Here is a 23,574-nt window from a genome sequence, read left to right on the forward strand (position 1 = left end):
GATGGGTACATTGAAGAGAAAGGTTTAAGAGGGATATCAGCCAAACGGAGGCAAGTCGGGCTAGTTTAGTTTGGGGAATCCTGGTCGGCATGGAGGAGTTGGACCGAAGGGTCTGTTTCTGTGCTGTATGCCTCAATGAACCAGAAGTGATCTTATTGAAACCAACAGAAGTCTGATAGGGGCTTGACAGGATAGATGCCGATAAAATGCTCCTTTGTGGGTGGAATCATAGAATCCCGACAATGTGGATACATTTAGATACTGCGTCACTTTACATATTAAGATATCCCTTTGAATGTGCTCACATCCCTTTGAAATATAATCTTGTCCCCCATTTAAATCTCTTTATTTGCAGAAATAGCCCGTTAAAATGTCCATGTCCCTTTAAAATGCAGATTTCCCCCTTTAGATATGACGAGGTATCGTTATATGTCGGAATATGTGTTTAAATTGAGCCGTGAGCTTTCCCAATGTAGACAGGGCTCCTGGAAACGTGGCAGTGTCCCCCCTGCAGCTGCAGAGCGAGACAGGAGAGTTTGTTTTTGTGAATGAGCAGTTGTAGCGCGAGGTGGCTGTTGCTTGGTGACGGTGAGGCTCCCCGGCCCCGCCCATCCCCCGTGCAGACGTCACGCGGAGGCGGTTGGGAGGAGAAGTCGCTCGAGCGGGGAAGCGGCGGGAGGGCGGCCGTTAGGAAAATGGCGCCGTGCGGCCCGGGGCAGACACCCGTCACTGGGCACCGCCGCCTTCCTGGCGCAGCTGCTGTGTCACGGCCACACCGGCCGGCTGTACAGCAGGCAGGAGCCGGTGAGCATTCTGGAGGCGGATGGGGTTAAGGGCCTGCTTGGGAACTCGTCGGCCGCCTGGGTGGTGGAGTTCTACTGGTCGTGGGGCGGCCCCTGTGTCAACTATGGGGCCACCTGGAAGGTACTGGGCCCGGGAGGTGAAAGGTGAGGCAGGTTGTAGAGGGGGACGGAGGGGAAGGAATGTGCGGCCTGTCCTGTCATAGTGACATTTTACACTCACTTTCCATCTGCTTTTACTGGGGCTTGTGCTTTTACCCTCAATGTTACTTGTGAAATTGCTTAGGGCGAATGTGTAAATACTAGTGAAGGAGATTATGCACCAGCATGTATATGTTCCTCAGTCATTGTAGGGGCAGGACCTGTTGAGAATGGTTAGTAAACCATGTGGTGTACTCAGCCTTGTTAACATGGATATAGTTTGTTATTTGTCAAAGTATACTTTTTATTATTTAGTCATAAGAGTTGTACAGCTCGGAAACAGATCCTTTGGTCCAACCTGTCCATGCCAACCAGATATCCCAAATTAGTGTGAAGAGTGTAGTGCTGGAAAAGCACAACAGGTCAGGCAGCATCCGAGGAGCAACAGAATTGGCGTTTCGGGCATCAGCCCTTCATCAGGAATCAAAAGATTCTCCTGCTCCTCGGATGCTGCACAACCTGCTGTGCTTTTCCAGTACAATGTTCTCAACTGTTATCTCCAGCATCTGCAGTCCTCACTTTCTCTGAGTTGATTTCAACTTCACTATAAAGTCTCTTCCGACGATACCTACCTAGAAGTAGATCTCCTCCCCTCTCTACAAAGATCACAGTCAGTCCCTCTCTCACTGTACCTCCAAGTCCTCTCCTCTGCTCCTCAGATGCTGTGCACCACACTCTTGCAGCCCTCACTTTCTTCCAGTGAAACAGTCTCAGCCTATCCGCCTCAGTCGCAGTAGATTCATATCCAATTGTTCAGTGCTGGAAAGACCAAATGGCCTATTCCTCCCAATTCTCACTGTGTCCAGGACATCAACAGTGAGAATGGAGGGAGTGTGTGTGGGATGGAGATTGTCAGCTGATTTGGATGGGCTATGCTAAATTGCTCATAATGTCCAGGGATGTGCAAGTTAGGTGAGTTAGCCATGGGAAATGCAGAATTATAGTTTCATAGTAAAAGCAGCAGGAGTCAGCCATTTGGCCCGTCCAGCCTGCTCCACCAATCATTAAGATGATGGCTGATATATCCATCGGCTCAGCTCCTCCTCCCTGCATTGTCTCAACTACCCTTAATTCCATCTGTGTCTTGAATATACTTAATGAAGTTATGGGAATAGCAAGTTCCTCCTCATCTCAGTCCAGGCCCCCTCAACTTGAGGCCTGGTCTCATCCACCAGCAGAAATGACTGGATAGGGTATGGCTTTATCCCCACAGTGCAATGAATTCTCACTTTTCACCAAACTCCCAGATGTACTCCCTCATTCAGTTGCTGTCTCACAAACGAAAGACTTCATTATAACTTGTTTTGCTCCCAGTAAGGGCAAAACATCTTGGAAAGCTGCTCTGAAAGTCCAGTCTTCACAACCACACTTCTGCATCCACCGAAGACAATTCCAGTATTACAGCATAGAAAGAGACCCTTCGGCCCAACTCGTCGGTGCTGACCAGATATCCTAAATTAATCTGGTCTCATTTGCCTACATGTGGCCCATATCCCTCTAAACCCTTCCTGTTCATATACCCATCCAGATACCTTTTAAATGTTGTACTCGTTCCAGCCTCCACCACTTCCTCTGGCAGTCCCATACATGCACCACACTCTGTGTGAAAAGGTTTCCCCTCATGTCCCTTTCCCCACTCACCTAAAAGCTATACCACTTTTTAGTTCTGGACTCTCCTACCTTGGAGGAAAAGGCCTTGGGTATTGACTCTCCATGCCCCTTACAAACCTCTATAAGGTTAATTCTCAGCGTCCTTCTATACCAGTCACTGCCAGTTGTCAGACAGGTAAGACAAACAATCAGCAAGGCAAGTGGTATATTAGCAGGATGAACTGGGAGTAGAAGTGAGGATATCTTCATGCATTAAATATATTCATGGCTGAGTTTGTCTGATTTTTGAACAGCAAAGTGTGGATTTTTATGTTGTGTGGATGAGGTGTTTTTTTTTGAGTGGTTTATGTTTTGGATGCAGGTACTGTAGACACGTTTAAAGTGGAAGGCAAGAAAATGGTTTTATGACCACGACAGAACAGTTACAGTCAGACAGCACAGAAACAGACCCTTCATTCCCACTATTCCATGCTGACTATGTTCTCAAACTAAACTAGTGCCACTTGCCAGTGTTTGGCTCATATCCCTCCGCATCGTGCCTATTCATTTACTTATCCAAATATCTTTTAAACGTTGCATCTGTACGTGCATCCACCACTTCCTCTGGACATTCATTCCATACATGAACCACTGTCTGGATATGGAAACCTTTTAGGAGAAAGTGAGGACTTCAGATGCTGGAGATCAGAGCTGAAAATGTGTTGCTGGAAAAGCGCAGCAGGTGAGGCAGCATCCAAGGAGCAGGAGAATCAACGTTTCGGGCATGAGCCCTTCTTCAGGAATGAGGAAAGTGTGTCCAGCAGGCTAAGATAAAAGGTAGGGAGGAGGGACTTGGGGGAGGGGCGTTGGAAATGCGATAGGTGGAAGGAGGTAAAGGTGAGGGTGGGGGCGGAGAGGTCAGGAAGAAGATTGCAGGTTAGGAAGGTGGTGCTGAGTTCGAGGGATTTGACTGAGACAAGGTGGGGGGGAGGGGAAATGAGGAAACTAGAGAAATCTGAGTTCATCCCTTGTGGCTGGAGGGTTCCTAGGTGGAAGATGAGGCGCTCTTCCTCCAGCCGTCGTCTTGCTATGGTCTGGCGATTGGGGAGACAGGCCGCCTACTTGCGGAATGTTTCAGAGAACACCTCTGGGACACTCGGACCAACCAACCCAACCACCCCGTGGCTCAACACTTCAACTCCCCCTCCCACTCCACCAAGGACATGCAGATCCTTGGACTCCTCCATCTGTGGTCGTCAATAAGGCGACCAGAACTGTGCTCCGTGCTCTAAAAGTGGCTTCACCAATCTCCTGTACAACCCCAAGTGATGTCCCAACTCCTACTCTGAACAGCGTGAACAATGAAGGCAGGTGTGCTAAACGCTTCTTTCACCACCTTGTTGCAATGATGCAACTTTCAAAGAATTATGTACCTAATTTGGAGAGGCTGGTGTTGGACTGGGGTGTACAAAGTTAAAATTCACACAACACCAGGTCATACTCCCAACAGGCTGGTTTGGAAGCACAGCTTTTGGAGCGCTGCTTCTCCATCAGGTGGTTGTGTCTTATGATCCTGCTCCACAAACACCCAATAAAGAAACTCGTCCTTTCAACCTGCTGGTGTGATTTTTAACTTTATGTATCTGAACCCCTCCATCCCACCCCATGTCTCTCTGTTCTACAAGACGACGCAGGGTCCTACCATTAACTGTACAAGTCCTGTCCTTCCTTGTTTTAGTAAAATGCAACCTCTTGCCATCGTCTGTCACTCTCTCAGACACACCCCCCCAACATTCACACCATCTCATAGGCTTATACTCCATCAAACACACACTTCATTAGCATGCATGAATGCATAAACTCGCATGCACACACAAGTCTATGGATGAATTTGCATTTGCAGAATTATATTTGCAGATATATTCAATTTTCCTCAAAAAGCACACAAACTGCAGGCAGTCAATCCATGTAATATTTTATAAATTCCTACTTTGGTTAATAGAACCAGTCTGATTCAAGATTGGGATATTGACTTGAACCTCACACCTTTTTTGCAGTATCTGAGCTGAGATGTCACCTATTTTTATAAAACTTTAAATCATCTCGAGAAGGTGAATTAAAAATAGTTCAGGGGTTTACATATTAACGAACTGAAATCTGCAACCCATGGTAAAAAATGAAAGGATACAAAAGTAGATTGTGGATTAGTCTATCAGTTGTATGACACTGTGAGCTTTTGCTCTAAATTCGGTGTCTTATGATCCTGCTCCACAACTCCACAGGAGCAGCATTCTGAAACCAAGTGCTTCCAAATAAACCTGTTGGACTTTAATCAGGTGTTATGTGACTTTTAACTTTATCCACCTGAGTGGACACAGCCCACACTTCCCAGCGCTGCCAGGAAACTGTACAATGCCGATGACATGATGTAGTACCTGCACTCCTGAAAAATTTACAATTTCTAACGATACTGGCTACTCATTCACTGCTCCAACCGATACACAACATTGGAAACATAGTACAGGAGGTTATAAGAAATGAGCACAGCAGATCAGGCAGCATCAGAGGAGCAGGAACATCAACGTTGCCCGAAATGTCGATTTTCCTGTTCCTCGGATGCTGCCTGACCTGCTGTGCTTTGCCAGCACCACTCTAATCTCTAGCATCTGCAGTTCTCAGTTTCACCTGTAAGAAATGAGCAGTTTTAAAACAACAACCTGTTGCAGTTCAAAGCTCTCAATGAGAGTCTGAACTCGGCGTGAAGTTCAGGTAATCTTTATTGCAACCCAACCTTGTTACAGCTTCAGAAGCTCCCAGCAGAAAAGCGTACAAAAAGTAGCAATTTTTAAAAAACAGTTCAAGGTCAAAGTGCACACACCCCCTCCAACCCCTCACTTTCTTCATTATTGGTCACCACCAAGTTGTCCTTTTGTAATTGGATCCTTGGTACAGCCTTAACCCGGAGGAAGTATTGTCTCATTCAGCAATTTCAACCCATACCCTGTCTCCAAGTAAGTTGGATGGGCTGTGTAGAGCTGAAAATGTGTTGCTGGAAAAGCGCAGCAGGTCAGGCAGCATCCAGGGAACAGGAGAATCGGCAGAAACTCCAGTTTCTGTAGTGTAGTGGGCTGTGTGGAGTCAACCACACTGCTGTGGGTCTGGAGTTACGTGTAGGCCAGACTGGGTAAAGGATGCAGCTGGGACGACTGAGTGAATCCTCTCCCACAACGACAGTTTCCTTCCCTAAAAAGGAACTGAGTGAATCAGATGGGGGTTTTCTTCCACCCCAGCCCACCGTCAATGGTTTAATCGTTAAATTCCAATTCACCGTCTGTCGCGGTGGGAATCGAACCGGGAGCCCTGGAATTGGGTTGATAGTCCAGTCGGTAATGACGGCCGTTAGTCCTTCAATCGCCCTGCAATGGCTTGTGAACTCACAGGTGTGGAGGAGCGGGTGAAGGCCTTCCCACACTCAGGGCAGCTGAAGGGCATCTTCCCCCGTGTGGGTCAGCAGGGTGGAGGCGTGGGTAAAGGCCTTCCCGCACTCTGGGCAGCTGAAGGGCCTCTCCCCCTGTGTGAATCAGTTGGTGGGTCAGCAAGGCAGAGGAATCACTGAAGGCCTTCCCACACTCTGAGTAGCTGAAGGGCCTCTCCCCGATGTGGAGCCGCTCATGCCTCAGCAAGTTGGAGGAATTGCTGAAGGCCTTCCCGCACTGGGGAAGCTGAAGGGTCTCTCACCCGTGTGGAGCTGCTGGTGCCTCAGAAAGGCAGAAGAATCACTCTAGGCCTTCCTGCACTTGGGGCAACTGATGAGCCTCTCCCCTGTGTGGAGCCGCTGGTGGGTCAGTAGGTTGGAGGAATTGATGAAGACCTTCCCACGCTTAGGACAGAAGAATGGCCTCTCCCCGTGTGGATTCGCCGGTGGGTTAGCAAGTTGGAGGCCTGGGTGAAGGCCTTCCCGCACTGGGGGCAGCTGAAGGGCCTCTCCCCCGTGTGGACCAGCTGATGGGTCAGCAGAGCAGAGGAATGGCTGAAGGCCTTCTCGCACTCTGGGCAGCTGAAGGGCCTCTCCCTTGTGTAGATCCGCCGGTGGGTCAGCAGGATGGAGGCCTGGGTAAAGGCCTTCCCACACTCAGGGCAGCTGAAGGGCCTCTCCCCTTTGTGGACCTGCTGGTGGGTCAGCAGGTTGGAGGAATTGATGAAGGCCTTCCCACACTCGGGACAGGAGAACGGCCTCTCCCCAGTGTGACTGCGCTGATGAATCTCCAGGGCAGACGGGACACAGAAGCCTTTCCCACAGTCGTCACATTTCCACCGTTTCTCCATGGGGCGGGATTCCTCAGGTTTCTCCAGGGCCAAAACTTCAGCTGCACACAAATGTGTGTACAGCCCTTCCCTGATGTGAATTCCTCTTTCCAGGCTGTATAACTGTTCCAGGCTCCATGCTCCTTGTATTGCAATGGTAGGGTCTCTCATCCAGTCCCACTGATGCTGAAAACGTACTCAAACAGGAACCACAAAGCTTTGCTCCTTCTCACAGAATCATAGTTGAAAACAGTTGCAATCCCGATGGATTGAGTGATTGTCAGACATTGACGTCAAAGTGTGGACTGCAGACGCTGGAGAGTCAGAGTCAAAAAGTGCAGCGCTGGTAAAGCACAGCAGGTCAGGCAGCATCCGAGGAGCAGAAGAGTCAACATTTCGGGTATAAGGCCTTCATCTGATGATTTTTAAACTTCCATCTTCAGATCTTCAAATACTCTGTAAAAAGAGATTACAAAAGTCATCACTGTCAGTCCAGTGTGGGAATTCTGAACAAGCAATTCTACTTTCTGTGGAACATTCCACAAAATTGAAAGCACTATCCCACTCTCTCTCCCCCTCTGTTCTCACTCCGCTCTAACCAATTCTCCTGAAGGTGCTGATTCAGGATCTCACAGGTGCAGAAAAGCAAAAGCATTAAGACTGACATCTCTCTGAATTTTGGATAACTCCACCTGAAAGTTAATATCTTTCACAACATTGGGATACTGCTGAGAGTGAGCAGGTCTGATTTTGGGAAGCAAAAATAAAAGTTTGTGACAATCCCTTCTCTTCAGAGAATCCCCACAGTGTGGAAGCAGGCCACTCGGCCCAAATATTCCACACTGTCCCTCCGACGGGTAACCCAGCCACACCCATTCCCTAACCCCTATTGCTCAACATTTACCCCCTGATTAATGCACCTAACCTGCACATCCCTGGGCACTATGTAATTTAACATGGTCAATCCATCCTAACCTGGACGAAGTTAAAAAATCACACAACATCGGGTCATAGTTCAACAGGTTTATTTGGAAGCACTCGCTTTCAGAGTGCTGATCCATCATCAGGTGGTTGTGGATGAATAAGATCATAAGGGCGACACGGTGGTTAGCACTGCTGCCTCACAGCACCAGAGATCCGGGTTCAATTCCTGCCTCAGGCAACTGTCTGTGTGGAGTTTGCACATTCTCCCCGTGTCTATGTGGGCACCCTCTGGGTGCTCTGGTTTCCTCCCACAGTACAAAGATGTGCAGGCCAGGTGAATTGGCCATGCTAAATTGCCTGTAGTGTTAGGTGAAGGGGTAAATGTAGGAGAATGGGTCTGGGTGAGTTGCTCTTCGGAGGGTCGGTGTGGACTTGTTGGGCTGAAGGGCCTGTTTCCACACTAAGTAATCTAATCTAAGACACAGATATAGAGAAAAACATTGCAGTGTCCTGCCACTGAAATGATGTATTGAACAAACCTGTTTCATCTTTTAGAATGGGTTACAGTTATTATTACTATGTAAATCTCAGAAATTCTTGTAGGTCACTTTTTCAAGATAACTTAAGATTTTATAGCAAACTGTGACATCTCAGCTCAGACAATGCATTAAAGGTGAGGTCAGAGTCTGTCTGTGTCCCAATCTTGAGTCAGACTGGTTCTATTTCCAAACCTATTCCAGAATTTACAACCTATTACATGGATTGACTGCCTGCAGATTGTGCATTTTTGAGCAAAATAGAATGTATCTGCATTTATCATTTTCCAAGTTCAAATTCACCCCCATGGACTTTTAAGTGTGTGTGTGTGCATGAGAGAAAAAAAAGTCTATTTCTGTGCTGTATATTTCTGTGTCTGTTTGATAACAGATACTTTATTTCTGTTGCTGTCAATATTGTTGTAAATCATAGCTGGGTACTAATAGTTAGATGTAAAGGAGACAAATTTCCCCAAATAGGGCACCATACAAATCCTAGGAGAGTCCTATTTCTGGTTTACTTCCAAATGAACAAACACTAAGCATGAACACCTATTCATTTCTAGGTTTGTTCCATTTTCTTGTTCAATTCCCTGCTATGACTGCACACTGTGTCTGGATGGTTGATAGGCTGGGAGATTGTGGGTTGGGTCTTGATTGCTGAATGTTTTATTGTTCCGGAAGGTATAAAAGGAGGGTCAAAGCTTCAGCAGAGCTGAGAACAGACCGACATCCAGATGACTTTTAAAATGTTGTAATTCCACCAGTCTCCACCACTTCCTCTGGCAGTTCGTTTCATACATCCAACACCCTCTGTGAAAAGGTTGCCCCTCAGCTCCCTTTTAAATCATTCCCCTTTCATCTCAAATGTATGCCCTCTAGTTTTGGACTCCCCTACCCTGGGGAAAAGACTTTGGGTATTCACCCTATTCATGCCACTTACAAACATAAGATCACCCCTCGGCCTCGGATGCTCCAGGGTAAATATTCCCGGCCTATTCAGCCTCTCCTTGTAGCTCAAACCCTCCAAATCTGGCAACAGCCTTGTAAATCTTTCAAGGTTTCACACATGTTTCCTATAGCAGGGAGACCAGAACTGAACACAATATTCCAAAAGTGGCCTCGCCAATGCCCTGCATGGCCACAACATGACCTTCCGACTCCTGTACTCTATGCTCTGACCAATAAAGGCTCATACCAAACACCTTCTTCACTGTCCTATCTACCTGTGACTCCACTTTCAAGGAACTATGAACCTGCACTCCAAGGTCTCTTTGTTCAACAACACTCCCCTTAACTGTGCCAGTCCTGCCTGGATTGCTTGTCTAAAATGCAATACTTCACATTTCTCTAAATTAAACCCCATCTGCCACTCCTCGGCCCCTCAATCAATTCTAATCTATAGCAAACTATCTTTCCTCCCTTATTCCCTTGAAGCTGAAAGTCTCCATCCCCCACACACCCCCTCCATTCTCACTTTGCTGAACCTAATCCCTGCTGTACCTCATTCTGAAGTGTCTGGCTCATGCTAATAAACAGGCCCATACTCAGTAGGTCTAATTGAAACGTAAAGAATACCATGTGGCTGGGCAGACACCCACTTGGAAGGTACTGGCCCAGGACGTGAAAGGTGAGGCAGGTTGGGGAACGGAGGGGAAGGAACGTGTAGCCTGTCCTGTCATAGTGACATTTTACACTGACTTTCCATCTGCTTTTACTGGGGCTTGTGCTTTTTACCCTCACTGTGTGTTTAATCCTTGTGCTGTTTCCCTCTCACTGTTTGTTTAATCCTTGTGCTGTTTACCCCTCACTGTTTGTTTAATCCTTGTGCCAGTCACTGAAGGGGCAGGACCTGTTGAGAATGGTTAGTAAAGCATGTGATGTACCAAGCCTTGTTAACATGGATATAGTTTGTTATTTGTCAAAGTATACTTTTTATTATTTAGAGTCATAGAGTTGTACAGCTCGGAAACAGATCCTTTGGTCCAACCCGTTCATGCCGACCAGGTATCCTAACTCAGTGTCGAGAGTGTAGTGCTGGAAAAGCACAGCAGGTCAGGCAGCATCTATGAACCTGCACTCCAAGGTCTCTTTGTTCAACAACACTCCCCTTAACTGTGCCAGTCCTGCCTGGATTGCTTGTCTAAAATGCAATACTTCACATTTCTCTAAATTAAACCCCATCTGCCACTCCTCGGCCCCTCAATCAATTCTAATCTACAGCAAACTATCTTTCCTCCCTTATTCCCTTGAAGCTGAAAATCTCCATCCCCCACACACCCCCTCCATTCTCACTTTGCTGAACCTAATCCCTGCTGTACCTCAGTCTGGCTCATGCTAATAAACAGGCCCATACTCAGGTAGGTCTAATTGAAACGTACAGAATACCATGCGGCCGGGCAGACACCCACCTGGAAGGTACTGGCCCAGGATGTGAAAGGTGAGGCAGGTTGGGGAACAGAGGGGAAGGAACGTGTAGCCTGTCCTGTCATAGTGACATTTTACACTGACTTTCCATCTGCTTTTACTGGGGCTTGTGCTGTTTACCCTCACTGTTTTTTAATCCTTGTGCTGTTTACTCTTGCTGTTACTTGTGCAATTGCTTAGGGTAGTGTGTAAATACTAGTGAAGGAGATTATGCACCAACATGTATATGTTACCCAGTCACTGAAGGGGCAGGACCTGTTGAGAATGGTTAGTAAAGCACAGTGGTGTACTAAGCCTTGTTAACATGGATATAGTTTGTTATTTGTCAAAGTATACTTTTTATTACTTAGAGTCATAAGATTTGTACAGCTCGGAAACGGATTCTTTGGTCCAACGCGTTCATGCCGATCAGGTATCCTAACTCAGTGTCGAGAGTGTGTTGCTGGAAAAGCACAGCAGGTCAGGCAGCATCCGAGCAGCAGGAGAATCAACATTTCGGGCATAAGCCTTTCATCACAAGGGTTGTGGCAGGGAGGAGTGGAAAGGACTGGGAAGGGAGTTGGGGATGGGAAGGGAGGTTATTTGAATTGGAGAATTCAAATGTTGAATCCTCTGGGCTGTGGACTGCTCAGGAGGAAAATGAGGTGTTGTTCCTCCAATTTGTGGTTTGGTTTGTTGTGGCAATGGAGGAGGCCAAAGATGGTCATGTCAGAAAGGGAGTGGGAACGGGAAAGAAAACGGGTGGTGACTGGGAAGTCCGTACAGCCTCTGAAGACCTGGCTGCGATGCCTGGCAAACCATTCCCCAAGTTTACGCTTGGTCTTCCCAATGTAGAGAAGACCACAATTGGCAAACACATGGCAATGTGAAGTCATAGCTTTTGCTGTGTAAAAAAAAAACAGAAAGCAGGTGCATTGTTTAAATGGAGATGTATTTGGATGCGGAGGAAGTGAGAACTGCAGATGCTCGAGATCAGAGTCAAAAAGTGTGGTGCAGGAAAAGCACAGTAGGTCAAGCAGCATCCAAGGAGCAGGAGACTCGACGTTTCGGGCACAGTTCCTTCATCAGGAATGATGTGTGGGTGTACAAAGTGGCCTCAGCGTCCCTCTACACCAGTCAATGCCAGTTGTCAGACAGATGCAGCAAGCAGAATCAGCAAGGCAAGTGGTATATATCAGCAAGAGGAATTGAGTTCAGAAGTGGGGATGTCTTCCTGCAGTTAGGGGGGGTCCTTGAATATATTCAAGGCTGAGTTCAGCTGATTTTGGAACAACAAAGAAGTGGATGCTTATGGAGAAAGGCAAGAAAACGATTTTAAGACCAGTACAGAACAGTTACAGAGTCAGACAGCACAGAAACAGACCCTTCAGTCCAACTTGTCCATGCTGACTCTGTTCTCAAACCAAACTAGTCCCACCTGCCTGTGTTTGGCTCATATCCCTCCAAACCTTTCCTATTTATGTACTTTATTAAATGTCTTTTAAAACATTGTAACTCTACCTGCATCCACCACTTCCTCTGGACATTCATCCCACACATGAACCACTCTGTATGAAAAAAACATGGTGCCCCTGAAGACTTTTAAAAATCTTTCTCCACTCATGTTCAAAATTTGCTTTCTAATCTTGAAACCACCACCCAAAGGAAACAACGCCTGCCGTTCAGCTCATCTATTTCCCCCCCCATGATTTTATAAACCTCGATAAGGTCACCTCTCAACAGTCTATGCTCCAGTGAAAAAGTCCCAGCCTATCCACCTTGATGTAGATAGATCCATATCCAGTTATGATGTGTTCAATACTGATGCAGGGTCAAAAGACCAAATGGCCAACTCCTGCTTCCATTCTCTCACTTTGTGTCCTTGACAGCAAGAGACCATAGGACATAGGAGCAGAAATTAGGCCATTCAGCCCATCAGGTTTGCCCAGACCATTCAATCATAGCTGATACGTTTTCTCAACCGTATTCTCCCACTTTCAGAAAAGTGAAAACCAAGGGAGTGTGTGGGATGGAGATTTTTAGTTTCTCGGGAATAAGAGAGTTCACTATAAATTAGAATTCATTGGATTGGCCGAGCAGTGGCAGTACAGAAATGTCAGGTTTGAATTTTGGTCAAGCAATCCAGGCAGGACTGACACAGTTAAGGGGAGTGTTGCAGAATAAAGAGACCTTGGAGTGCAGGTTCATAGTTCCCTGAAAGTGGAGTCGCAGGTAGATAGGATAGTGAAGAAGGCATATAGTATGCTTTCCTTTATTGGTCAGAGCATTGACTATAGGCATTGGGACGTCATGTTGTGGCTGTACATTGTTTTCGCCTGTTTTGGAATACTGCGTTCAGTTCTGGTCTCCCAGATGTAGGAAAGAATTTGTGAAACTTTGAAAGGGGTTAGAAAGATTTACAAGACTGTTACCAGAGTTGGAGAGGTTGAATAAGCCAGGGAAATTTTCCCTGAAGTGTCGGAGGCTGAGGGGTAAACTTGTCGACATTTATAAGGGGCATGGATAGGATGAATACACAAGGTCTTTTCCCCAGGGTAGGGGAGTCCAAACTCGAGGGCATATGTTAGAGGTGAGAGGGGAAAGACTTAAAAGGGACCTAAGGGACAACGTTTTCATGCAGAGGGTGGTGCATGTATAGAATGAGCTGTCAGGGGAAGTGGAGGAGGCTGGAACAATTACAACATTTAAAAGGCATCTGAGTGCGTACATAAGTTGGAAGCGTTGAGAAGGACATGGGCCACATGCTGGCAAATGGGAATCGATTGATTTCGGATATCTGGTTGGCACGGACGACTTGGGTTGAACTGTCTGTTTCCATGGTGGAGGACTCTAAACATCTTTGGTGAAAGCAGAAGTGTGGTTGTGAAGACTGGACTTTCAGAGCAGCTTTCATAGATGCTTTGCCCTTACTGGGACCGGAAGAAGTTACAATGAAATCTTTCATTTGTGAGACAGCAAGCAACTAAATTAGTACATCTGGGATTTTGGTGGAAAGTGGGAATTCGTTGCACTGTGAGGATGAAGCCGTACCCTATCCAGTCATTTCTGCTGGTGGATTAGAATAGGCCCAAAGATTTGGAGGACGGGATTTAGAACAGAGATGAGGAGGAACTACTTTTCCCAGAGAGTAGTGAATCTATGGAATTCTCTGCCCAAGGAAGCAGTAGAGGCAGCTTCATTAAGAATATTCAAGACGCAGTCGGATGGGTTTTTGCATGGTAGAGGAATTAAGGGTAGTTGGGATAATGCAGGAAGGAGGAGCTGAGACAGTGTAAAGATCAGCCATGATCTTAACGATGAAGGAGCAGACTGGATGGGCCAAATGGTCTACTCCTGCTTCTCTTACTATGAAACTGTAACCCTGCATTTCCCATTGGCTAGTCCACCTAACCTGCACATCCCTGGACACTCTGGGCAATTTAGCATGGCCAATCCAAATCAAGGCTGGTGAGTAGTATAGTGATGTGGGAAAATGATCAGAGATCTAAAGAAAGGGACAAGGAGAGAAAATATACCGGCAATCAAAACTGGATTTTAAGGATCACAAAAACAAACTAAAAATGGTGTGTCTGAATCTGTGGATCGTCCCAGCGCCAGGATCCAAATCGAATAGGTTCCGGGTAAGAGTCCTTAAGTAATCCTACATAAAGACTCGTTCTAAGAGAATAAATAAATGCTGCATTGTAACAAAAGTGAATGAATTGACTGCACACATTGAAGAGAATAATTATGATCAGAGACTCCTTACAGAGACCCGCCTTCAGGATGGCACAAATTAGATCCTGAATATAGAGGGTTTGGTCAAATGGGAAGCGAGGTAAAGATAGAGGGTTGGCACTGCTAATCAAAGCACTGATCACAGGGTAGTCTGGTGTCAGCTCGGATTTCAGGTCCTGATTTCTCTGTCCCCTGTTGATCTCCCTGTTACCACAGAGCTAGATGTTTGTCTGAGAACAGTTCTTAGCTCTGCTGGATTTCTGCTGAAGCTCTGACTCCCCGTTACACCTTCCGGAACAATAAAACATTCAGTCCATTGAGACCCAACCCACAATCGCCCAGCCTGTCAACCATCCAGACAGAGTGTAGTCATAGCAGGGTTAACAAGCAAATAAAATGAAACAAAATTAGAAATAAATGGGTGCTTGTGTTTAACGTTTGTTTATTGGGAAGTGTAATGGAAAATTAACATTTATTGTGAAATCTATAAAAGCATAGGGGAACAAAGAAGTAAGGGCCTGACTTTGCAGAGGGCAAGCATTGCAGACAGACAGAAAAAAGTAAGGATAAACCGACCTAACAGCAGACTTCCAAGGCCAGTAAACTACCATTGCAACAGTCAAGTAATGAGAAAAACAACTCCATATATGGAAAGGAACTCTAAATATTCCATGCTCCTAGCCTTGAGGTGTTGATAAGGAAAAGCGAATTATATTATAAAGGGAATATGGGAAAGCTATCAGGCGCCCCTTACATGAGGCGTCTTGCCAATGTATCAGGTCTCTTTGCAGAGGTTAAAAATAAACTTTTTCTTTGCTCTTGCTAATAGTCGAGTTGATTTAATTTGCATGACAGTAAACTTGAGGGCTCGCCCAGGACCCCGAAACTGGGGAAGATTCTGAAGATTCCCAGGAGGTGTAGGTGCCAGGTGAAGGACTTTCACTTCATCTCAAGCGCTAAATTGGCCCCTTTACGCGAGGGAGCTGGGAATCTGTGGATCGTCCCAGCGCCAGGATCCAAATCGAATAGGTTCCGGGTAAGAGTCGTGGCTTAAGTAATCCTACATAGAGACTCGTTCTAAGAGAATAAATAAATCAGGAGGAGGGTCCAGTGAACTCTCGCGTGGTATTAGAGTAAAACTCAAGGGAAAGGATTGCTGTCTCTAGAGTGTTTAAGAGAGAGCAGGTTTAAGGGTGGTTTTAGCCCTGGAACCACCACTGGCTGAGTTGGACTTACCCGGATGCGTCCAATGAGAGGGAACCTCTGGAGATAAAAGCAAGTCAAATTGGCTAAAAAAAGACAGAGACAGACAGAGACACACAGAGAGAAAGACACACAGAGAAAGAGAGAGACCCTTATGCGCCTCACTGAAATCCATAATGCCCATAGTGGACTGACACCACCCGAGGACATAACAACAGCAGAAATCACACCGTATGAGGCTCACCTGAGGAACAGCTTCATCAATGGAATGAAGGACAAAAATAGCAAAAAAGGTAAAAGACATATTTCTTACCTGGGACACGGGAAAGCTCAATTTGATAGCACAACACGCGATACATGCTGAATAATTGCTGGCCCAAGAGAAGGATAAGCTCAGCTTACTATGATGCAAATAGTCGCCCAGCCGTTGGAAGGAGGTACTGCGGGAAAAGGGAGAGGCAGAGGTGGAGGTCGCGGAAAGGGAACTGGCAGGAGGTAGATCTGGCAGGTGCTTTGTTTACGGAGCAATTGACCACCGGGTGAGGCAGTGCCCACACAGGCAGCCTCAGTCAGCCCTGGAGGCTGGACAGCAGGGTGACTGATAGGGGAAGGCTAAGGTGGAGGTGGGCAGCCCACAAGGGACTAGTGAGCCTCTTTCCTTTATGCTTGGCAACGAAGACTCGCTTATGCTAATCTCTTCTACTAACCTAACGGGCACTGAAACATGTCCCACCTCCATAGTGAGTGCTGAGATTGCAGAGCGTGGACCATATGTTCAGTATAACAATGATGCGTATAAGTTGATGCCTACCTCTATGTCATACGTGGAACGTACACCAGTTACCTTTTTGGTAGGTACAGGTGCAACCTATTCAGTCCTTAAATCATACCAGTTCGGAGAGTCAACGCAAATAAAGAGGAGTGGAAGGTTCCTGAACTCAATGGGTGCACCAGGAGTCGTGATACGAGAGAGGTTTACCCCTGTTGTGCCTGCTGTTTACCCCTGTTGTGCAAACCCAGTAATGGGGAAACATTCCAATTCTCAGTTTTGTTATCGGAATTCTGTTCTTTAAATCTGATGGCTCAGAATCTCAGTGAGACTGGGGTTGGATTTGCTCAGACGGGCTTGCAAGTAATACGAAAAGAAGATTTACCAGTGCAGGCTGTAAAATACGGCTCAGGAGCCCTGATGTATGTCTATGAATGGCGATTAAGCCAGACAGCGATAAGTTCAGTGAGCGATTCACTCGCCCTGGAAGCAAGTAACTAAATTGGCTAACTCAAGCAGATAGGGGAGTCCAGGTAACCCCCGCTAGCCTGGAGAGCCTAGGAAGGTGGCCCTATACTATATTGGCGTTTTCCTAAGGTAGAAGTCTTGGACCCAAGATTGAGAAAGGTCCCTACTGAGTTGTGGGCAAAAGGCAAACATGACGTGGGGCTCATACGAGGCTGTGAACCCATACAAATAACCCCGAAGTCTGAGTATCGTCCTTGCAGAGCACAACACCCGTTAAAACCAGAGGCTATCGAAGGAATTACTCCAGTCTTTGAATTCCTCCTAAAGGCTGGAGTGATAATCCCCTGTGAAAACTCACTGGCGAGAACCCCCATTTTTCTGGTCAAAAACGCAAATATTCCGGGTGAACCAGAGGAATGGAGGTTTGTTCAAGACCTACAGGCAGTCAATAACGCTGTTGTTCCGCACGCCCCAAATGTTCCCAACCCCTATACTATATTGGCTCAAATTCCACCAGACAGTAAATGATTCTCTGTTGTGGAGTTAGCAAATGCCTTCTTTAGTGTATTGGTACACCCAGAAAGTCAATTCTGGTTCACTTTTTCATTCAAAAGAAAATCGTATACCCACACGTGACTGTCAAGGTTACTGTGAGTCCCCCCACCATATATAATGAGGCTCCACGCAGGAGTCTGGAGACTCTTGTTCTAACCCCGCGGTCAGCGCTTCTGCTGTATGTAGATGATTGCTTAATAGCAGCACCAACAGAGGAACAATGTGAGAAAGATACCCTTGCATTGCTCTGCCATCCAGCAAGGGAAGGGCACAAAGCTAGTCTCGCAAAGCTACAAAGTTGTGCAACTGGTGAAGTTCTTAGGTCACTTAATATCTGAACAAGGGAAGGCCATTGGTCAAGACAGAGTTCAAGCAATCCAGCAAATTCCAAAGCCTCACACGAAGAAACAATTGCTGTCCTTTTTGGGGCATGTGCTCCGACTGTAGAATGTTTATCCACATTACACAACCCATGAGGCATCTCTAAGTGACATAGCCCATGGCAAAGGGTTGCTGAGCCAGAGTCCGTTGCAGTGGACCCCAGAGGCCAAGAGTGCCTTTGCTGAATTGAAAAAGACCCTCCAAACTACACAGACACTGGGGATTCTGAATCCAAACAAGCCTTTTGTACAAACGGTAGATGTGAAGCATGGCTGCATGACATCTCTGCTGTTACAAGATCATGGGGCAAAATTGAGGCCGGTAGCTTATTTTTCAGCAAAACTAAACCCTATAGTGGAGGATTGCCTAAATGTCTGTGAGCCGTGGCTGTAGCTGAAAAGGCTGTTGTAGTGTCCAGGGACATAATCAGCTATGGTGAATTAACCCTACTGGCCCCACATGCAGTATCCTTACTGCTACCCATGAGGCAGTCAAAGCGGGATCACTCCCTTCTCATCTGTCAGTGCAAGCAGCGGAGCTGATAGCCAACTTACATGCCTCAGTTAAGGCAAAGGGAAGGACAGTGAATATTTACACAGACAGCAGATATGCATTTGGGATTGTACATGATTTTGGAACCCTATGGAAACACAGGGACTTCTTGACCTCCTCCAGAAAGCCCATCACACACCCTGGCCTGATGTCTGACCTCCTGGAAGCGGTCCTATTGCCCAAATCACTTGCTGTGTGTAAGTGTGAAGCCCACACAAAAAATAACAATTCCATTTCTCAAGGCAATGCGAAGACGGACTCAGCGGCAAGGACAGCAGCCCAGCAGCTGCCAAGTGATCAGTTTGACATGTGTATGACAAACATTTGAACCCCAGCAGCAGACATATGGGAGTTACAGTCACAGGCCACGCTGGAGGAGAAGCATGAGTGGACAAGGACAGGGTGCAGCATGAGGGAAGGGGTGTGGTGTGGCCCCAATGGTAAACCCTGTCTACTACGATCATTATTCCCATTCTATGCCAAACTGACACACGGTAATGACCATATGTCAAAAGAGGGGGAATGTACAACAGTATTTCGGCACACTGGTACACTAAGGGATTCATTACTCCCAGAAATATTGTGAATGATGTGTTATCTGTGCCACTATTAGTGTGGGGAGGGGAATACAGATGAGACAGGCAGCACACCCCCAACCCCAAAGACCTTTGAAAATTTACGGATGGATTTTATTGAACTAACACACAGCTAAGGTAATAGTTGGTATGTTTTCCAAAGGGTGGAAGCATTCCCCACGTCTAAACAGGATGCCAGTGCAGTAGCCAAGGCTTTGCTAACTGAAATAATTCTGAGATGGGGCATCCCTGAAAGGCTTAGAAGTGACAATAGGACACCATTTGTCAATAATGCCTTACAGCAGATCAGTGATTACTTGGGAATAAACATGAGACAACACTGTGCCTACCACCCAGCGAGCAATGGGACAGTGGAACGAGAGAATGCTACCCTAAAAAATAAATTGACAAAATGCTGTGAGGAACTCGGGGTGACATGGACAAAGGCACTTCCAATTGTGCTAATGTATATGAGATCTAGGAGGAGAGGAAGAGCCAATCTTCGCCCGTTTGAGATTTTGTTTGGTAAGCCGCCCAACACAGGAGTTGGCCCAAGACCTAAAGCAAGACAAATAACAGACCACAGTGAGAATGAGATGTTGTGTTACTGTAGAAAACTCTACACTTTTGTCTCAAATACAGAATCAAGTGAGAGCAGTACTACCCCAACCAGCAGGGGGGAAGCTGCACGATCTAGAACCTGGAGACTGGATAGTGGTGAAAGACTTCAAGAGGAAAAGCTGGAAGGCAAAGAGGTGGCTGGGGCCATTTCAAGTGCTCCTTACAACACAGATAGGTGTTAAAATCACCGAAAGAACCACGTGAATATATGCCAGCCATTGCAAATGTGTAGCTGGACCCGAGGAGACATCGGAACCAAATAAGTGCAAGCAGTGAAACTCTAATAACCAGATTGGACTTATATACATAGGGATTGTAAGGTTGCTAGATGCCTCATATAAATATGGGGCTGCCCCAGCTCACACTGTCAGTAAGCACCCTAGCAGGACTATTCCTAAGGGCAGGGGCGTCTGAGATACAGCCGCAGACAGTAATCATAACCGAGGGTGCTAAGGGAACCTTTACATGTGACCCATGGCTGTTTAGTAACCAGGAGGACTATAAATGGGATGATAAATATTTATGCAGGAATCCTTGTGTCCAAGTGACTGGCACTTAATAGTGGCCACCACGGCTACAGGGACACCTGACATGGGAAATAGGTATTCTATTATCAAGGAAGGAGGTCCCAGGGCACGGGTAATAATAACTAAGACTCAGAAGAATGATGAGGGGGTCTGGTGGTGTGGAATAGATAGACCCTTCTCCGACATCTATAGAAAGGTGAATATAGTGGTACAGTTCCCTCCTCCCCTCCAAGATGCAGTGCAGAAGGTCCTACAGAAGATAGCACCAGGGGCATGGCAACCAATCAAACCAAATCATGGACATAACTCCAAGCAGGGCAAAGGGCATTAATGTCACGCCAGAACCTGGAGGGAATCAGCCCGGACTCAGGAGTGAGTCTAATTCGGTAGTGGAATTGGCCCTCCATGAGATAAATGGTGTAAGTGTGACGCCAGTAGGTTGGGAGGTGCGAAGGGCCATCGCTAGATGGGAAGGGAACAGAGCTTGTGCCTTGGCCCAAATACAACACCGGAGATTAGAGGTTGGCTACCCTTGTCGGATATGTTTGCACACAGCCCAATGGTGGGCTGCTGAACCAATCACAGAGAGCCCGGCAAGAAATTCTAGCTGCCTGCTTCCGCAGACTACCCTGACCCTGATAGGGGGAGCAATAAGGGCAAATCTTGCGCCACCACCCGAACGCAAGGCTAACTGCAGTCCCAAGGCTGACACGCTCCCAACCACAGCCTTCCATATAGTATTTGCACAAATCAGGGGAGACTTCATTTGGGGATCTCCCAATATATTACGACGTTATACTTGAACAACGATTCTTACTCAGCAACCTACGCAAATGGTATGATCAACATTACTTGTTCCTTTAATCAGTAATCAGAACATGATGGCGGGTATAATATGGGCCTGTGGAGAGAGAGGGTACCACCACCTCCCTCCGGGATGGAAAGGGTGCTGCTACCCCATGGCACAAGTGTTCATCCCAAAAGCTAGTAATGGGCAAACCCGAAGGGACATGCCACTGCATTGGAATGGGAAACACACTCGCAGGACTACATAAGGAGCGAACATTGGGTGGTCTATTCTCTTGGGAGCAGGGACAACAGTGGCAATAAACAAGATTAATGGCCTGGCATATAGTGTATAACTGTTCGCAAATAGATGGAGGAAGGTCTAGCACTCACTAATACTGAGTTAACGGCAGTAAGGGAAGCAGTGATACAAAATTGATTAGTACTAATCATACTGATGGCAGAGAAAGGGGGCATCTGCAAATTGCAGATGCCCCCATGCTGTTTTAATATTCCTGATGTGTCCCAGAATATCACTAGTGTGATAAATCATATGAAAGCGGCAGTAGGACCGCCTCCCCCAGCATATGGCTCTTGGTTCCCATGGCTTACCTCCCTTTGGGGTATTGGATCCTACACGCTCTACTAGTTGTAGGGCTGGTCATACTAATAGTGCTTTGTATAAGGACCCTGCTTGTGTACCTGCCTATGGCGTTTGCTTATGAGTGCAGCGGGATGCCAAATGGTAAAACGACCAGAGACTCCAACGCAGGAAAACCCGATTGCATGGATCCCACCATACAGTAACGCTGAAGTGTGTGACGTGTGAAAATGGGCTATGTACAGGGACGATACCACCAGAAAGCTGTGTTACAGGTAGACGGTGTCGGAGGAAAGGCCTGGTACTCCCTAAGCAGTCTGATGTATAGCTATCTGGCTCGGTATATTTTTATGTCATTGTCATGAAATGGAAAATTAACATTCATTGGGGAATAAAGAAGTAAGGATCTGACTGGAACTAAGGGTATTGCAAACAAACAAAAATGTAAAGGCAAACCGACCTAACAGCAGACTTACAAGGCCAGTTAAACTACCATGTCAGCAGCCAAGAAATGAGAAAATCAACTCCATATATGGAAAGGAACTTGAATGTTCCAGGCCTCTAGCCATGCAGGTGCTGATAAGGAAAAGTGAATTCTAGTATAAAGGGAGTATGTGAAAGCAAGACGCCCCTTACATGAGGTGTCTTGCCAATGTATTGAGTCTCTTTGCAAAGGTCTGAAATAAACATTTTCTTTGCTCTTGCAAGCATTTGAGTTGAGTCAATTTAACTTCCACGACAATTGTTACTATGTCGTCATGCTCAGTGTCTGACTACAAACAATGTACATAAGCTCTATACAAACTCTGGAAAAGTCAGCGGATTATTTTGACGGTATAGGAATACTCATCCTTCTGGGCTGATTAGAGTCTACCGACCCGGCCATACCAAAGAATAAACAATTGCTTGTGTGATCGACAAAGAGTCATTTCCAGGTGCATTAATTGACCAATCCCAGAAACCTGAAGACCCAGACAGCAGTCTGGATCATCAGAACAACCAGACAAGAAATGGTTAATGTCCCCAGGATGTGGGGAGCAAAATGAGACATCAAGGCATTAACACCACCACCAGAGAGAAACTGAACATACAGACATGGCAAACATTAGAGAGTTACAGCAGAGGAACAGTCCCTTCAGTCCAACTCATCCATGCTGACCAGATATCATAAATCTACCTCGTCCCATTTGCCAGCACTTGGCCCATGTCCCTCTCAACCATTCCCATTCATATACCCATCCAGCGAAGTTTTAAATGTTGTCATTGTACCAGCCGCCACCACTTCCTCTGGCAGCTCATTCCTTACATGCACCACCCTCTGAATATAGGCGTTGCCCCTTAGGTTCCTTTTAAATCTCACCCTCACCCTAAACCTATGACCCGTCCAGGGAAAAGACTTGTCTATTTACCCTATCCGTGCCCCTCATGATTTTACAAAAGTTTGTAGGGTCACCCCTTGGCCTCTGGCGCTCGAGAGAAAACAGCCCCACCCTGTTCAGCTCAAACCCTGACAACATCTTTGTCAATCTTTTCAGAACCCTTTCAAGTTTTGCAACATCCTATAGCAGAGACCAGAACTGCACACAACATTCCAAAAGTGGCCTAACCAATGTCTGGTGCTGTTAGAACATAACTTCCCAAATCGTATAATCAGAGAATTGGGAAAGTTTTCAAACCCCAGAAAAGACAACCGGGAAAGAATGGAGGGACAAACCGAATTTTCGCGGGTCAGCTTGGACATCAGGGCGGGAATGGGAATGAGGGAAGGAAGCTGAATGTGCTGGAGCCAAGACACAGGAAGAACAGAGGATGCAAAACCGGCGTGAAGCTACAATGAGGAATATTGCATGTGCTGTACTTGCACCTGTTGCAGTTACTGGTGGGAATCGGGTGCATTTTTAAAATAAAAACAAAAAAGCTATCTGCCCTCCGCCTTCTCTTCCACCTCACCCGGATAATTAAGATACATACCTGAGTTTGCGGAGTCTGCTCCAGTTGCTACAAGTGAACAGATTTCCCCATCTCTGTCTCCCTCC

General features: G+C 46.5%; 1 long non-coding RNA gene across 9 annotated transcripts in view; it reads left to right on the plus strand.

Annotated features, from left to right (window-relative positions):
• Window positions 1-429: 429 nt before the first annotated feature.
• LOC122543557 overlaps window positions 430-23,574 on the plus strand; it is a 117,612-nt gene continuing 94,467 nt past the window's right edge. For 4 of the 9 annotated variants that reach the window (XR_006310086.1, XR_006310084.1, XR_006310088.1 and 1 more), the window contains exon 1: window positions 611-947. This is a non-coding gene — a long non-coding RNA (uncharacterized LOC122543557). Of the gene's footprint in view, window positions 948-981; window positions 986-5,290; window positions 5,293-7,364; window positions 7,377-11,965; window positions 11,975-20,278; window positions 20,290-22,496; window positions 22,509-23,574 lie in introns of those variants that run through there. The other 5 variants (XR_006310090.1, XR_006310092.1, XR_006310091.1 and 2 more) reach the window with 5 other exon arrangements.

This window comes from Chiloscyllium plagiosum, chromosome 44 (assembly GCF_004010195.1).
Source record: "Chiloscyllium plagiosum isolate BGI_BamShark_2017 chromosome 44, ASM401019v2, whole genome shotgun sequence".
Taxonomy (NCBI): Eukaryota; Metazoa; Chordata; class Chondrichthyes; order Orectolobiformes; family Hemiscylliidae; genus Chiloscyllium; species Chiloscyllium plagiosum.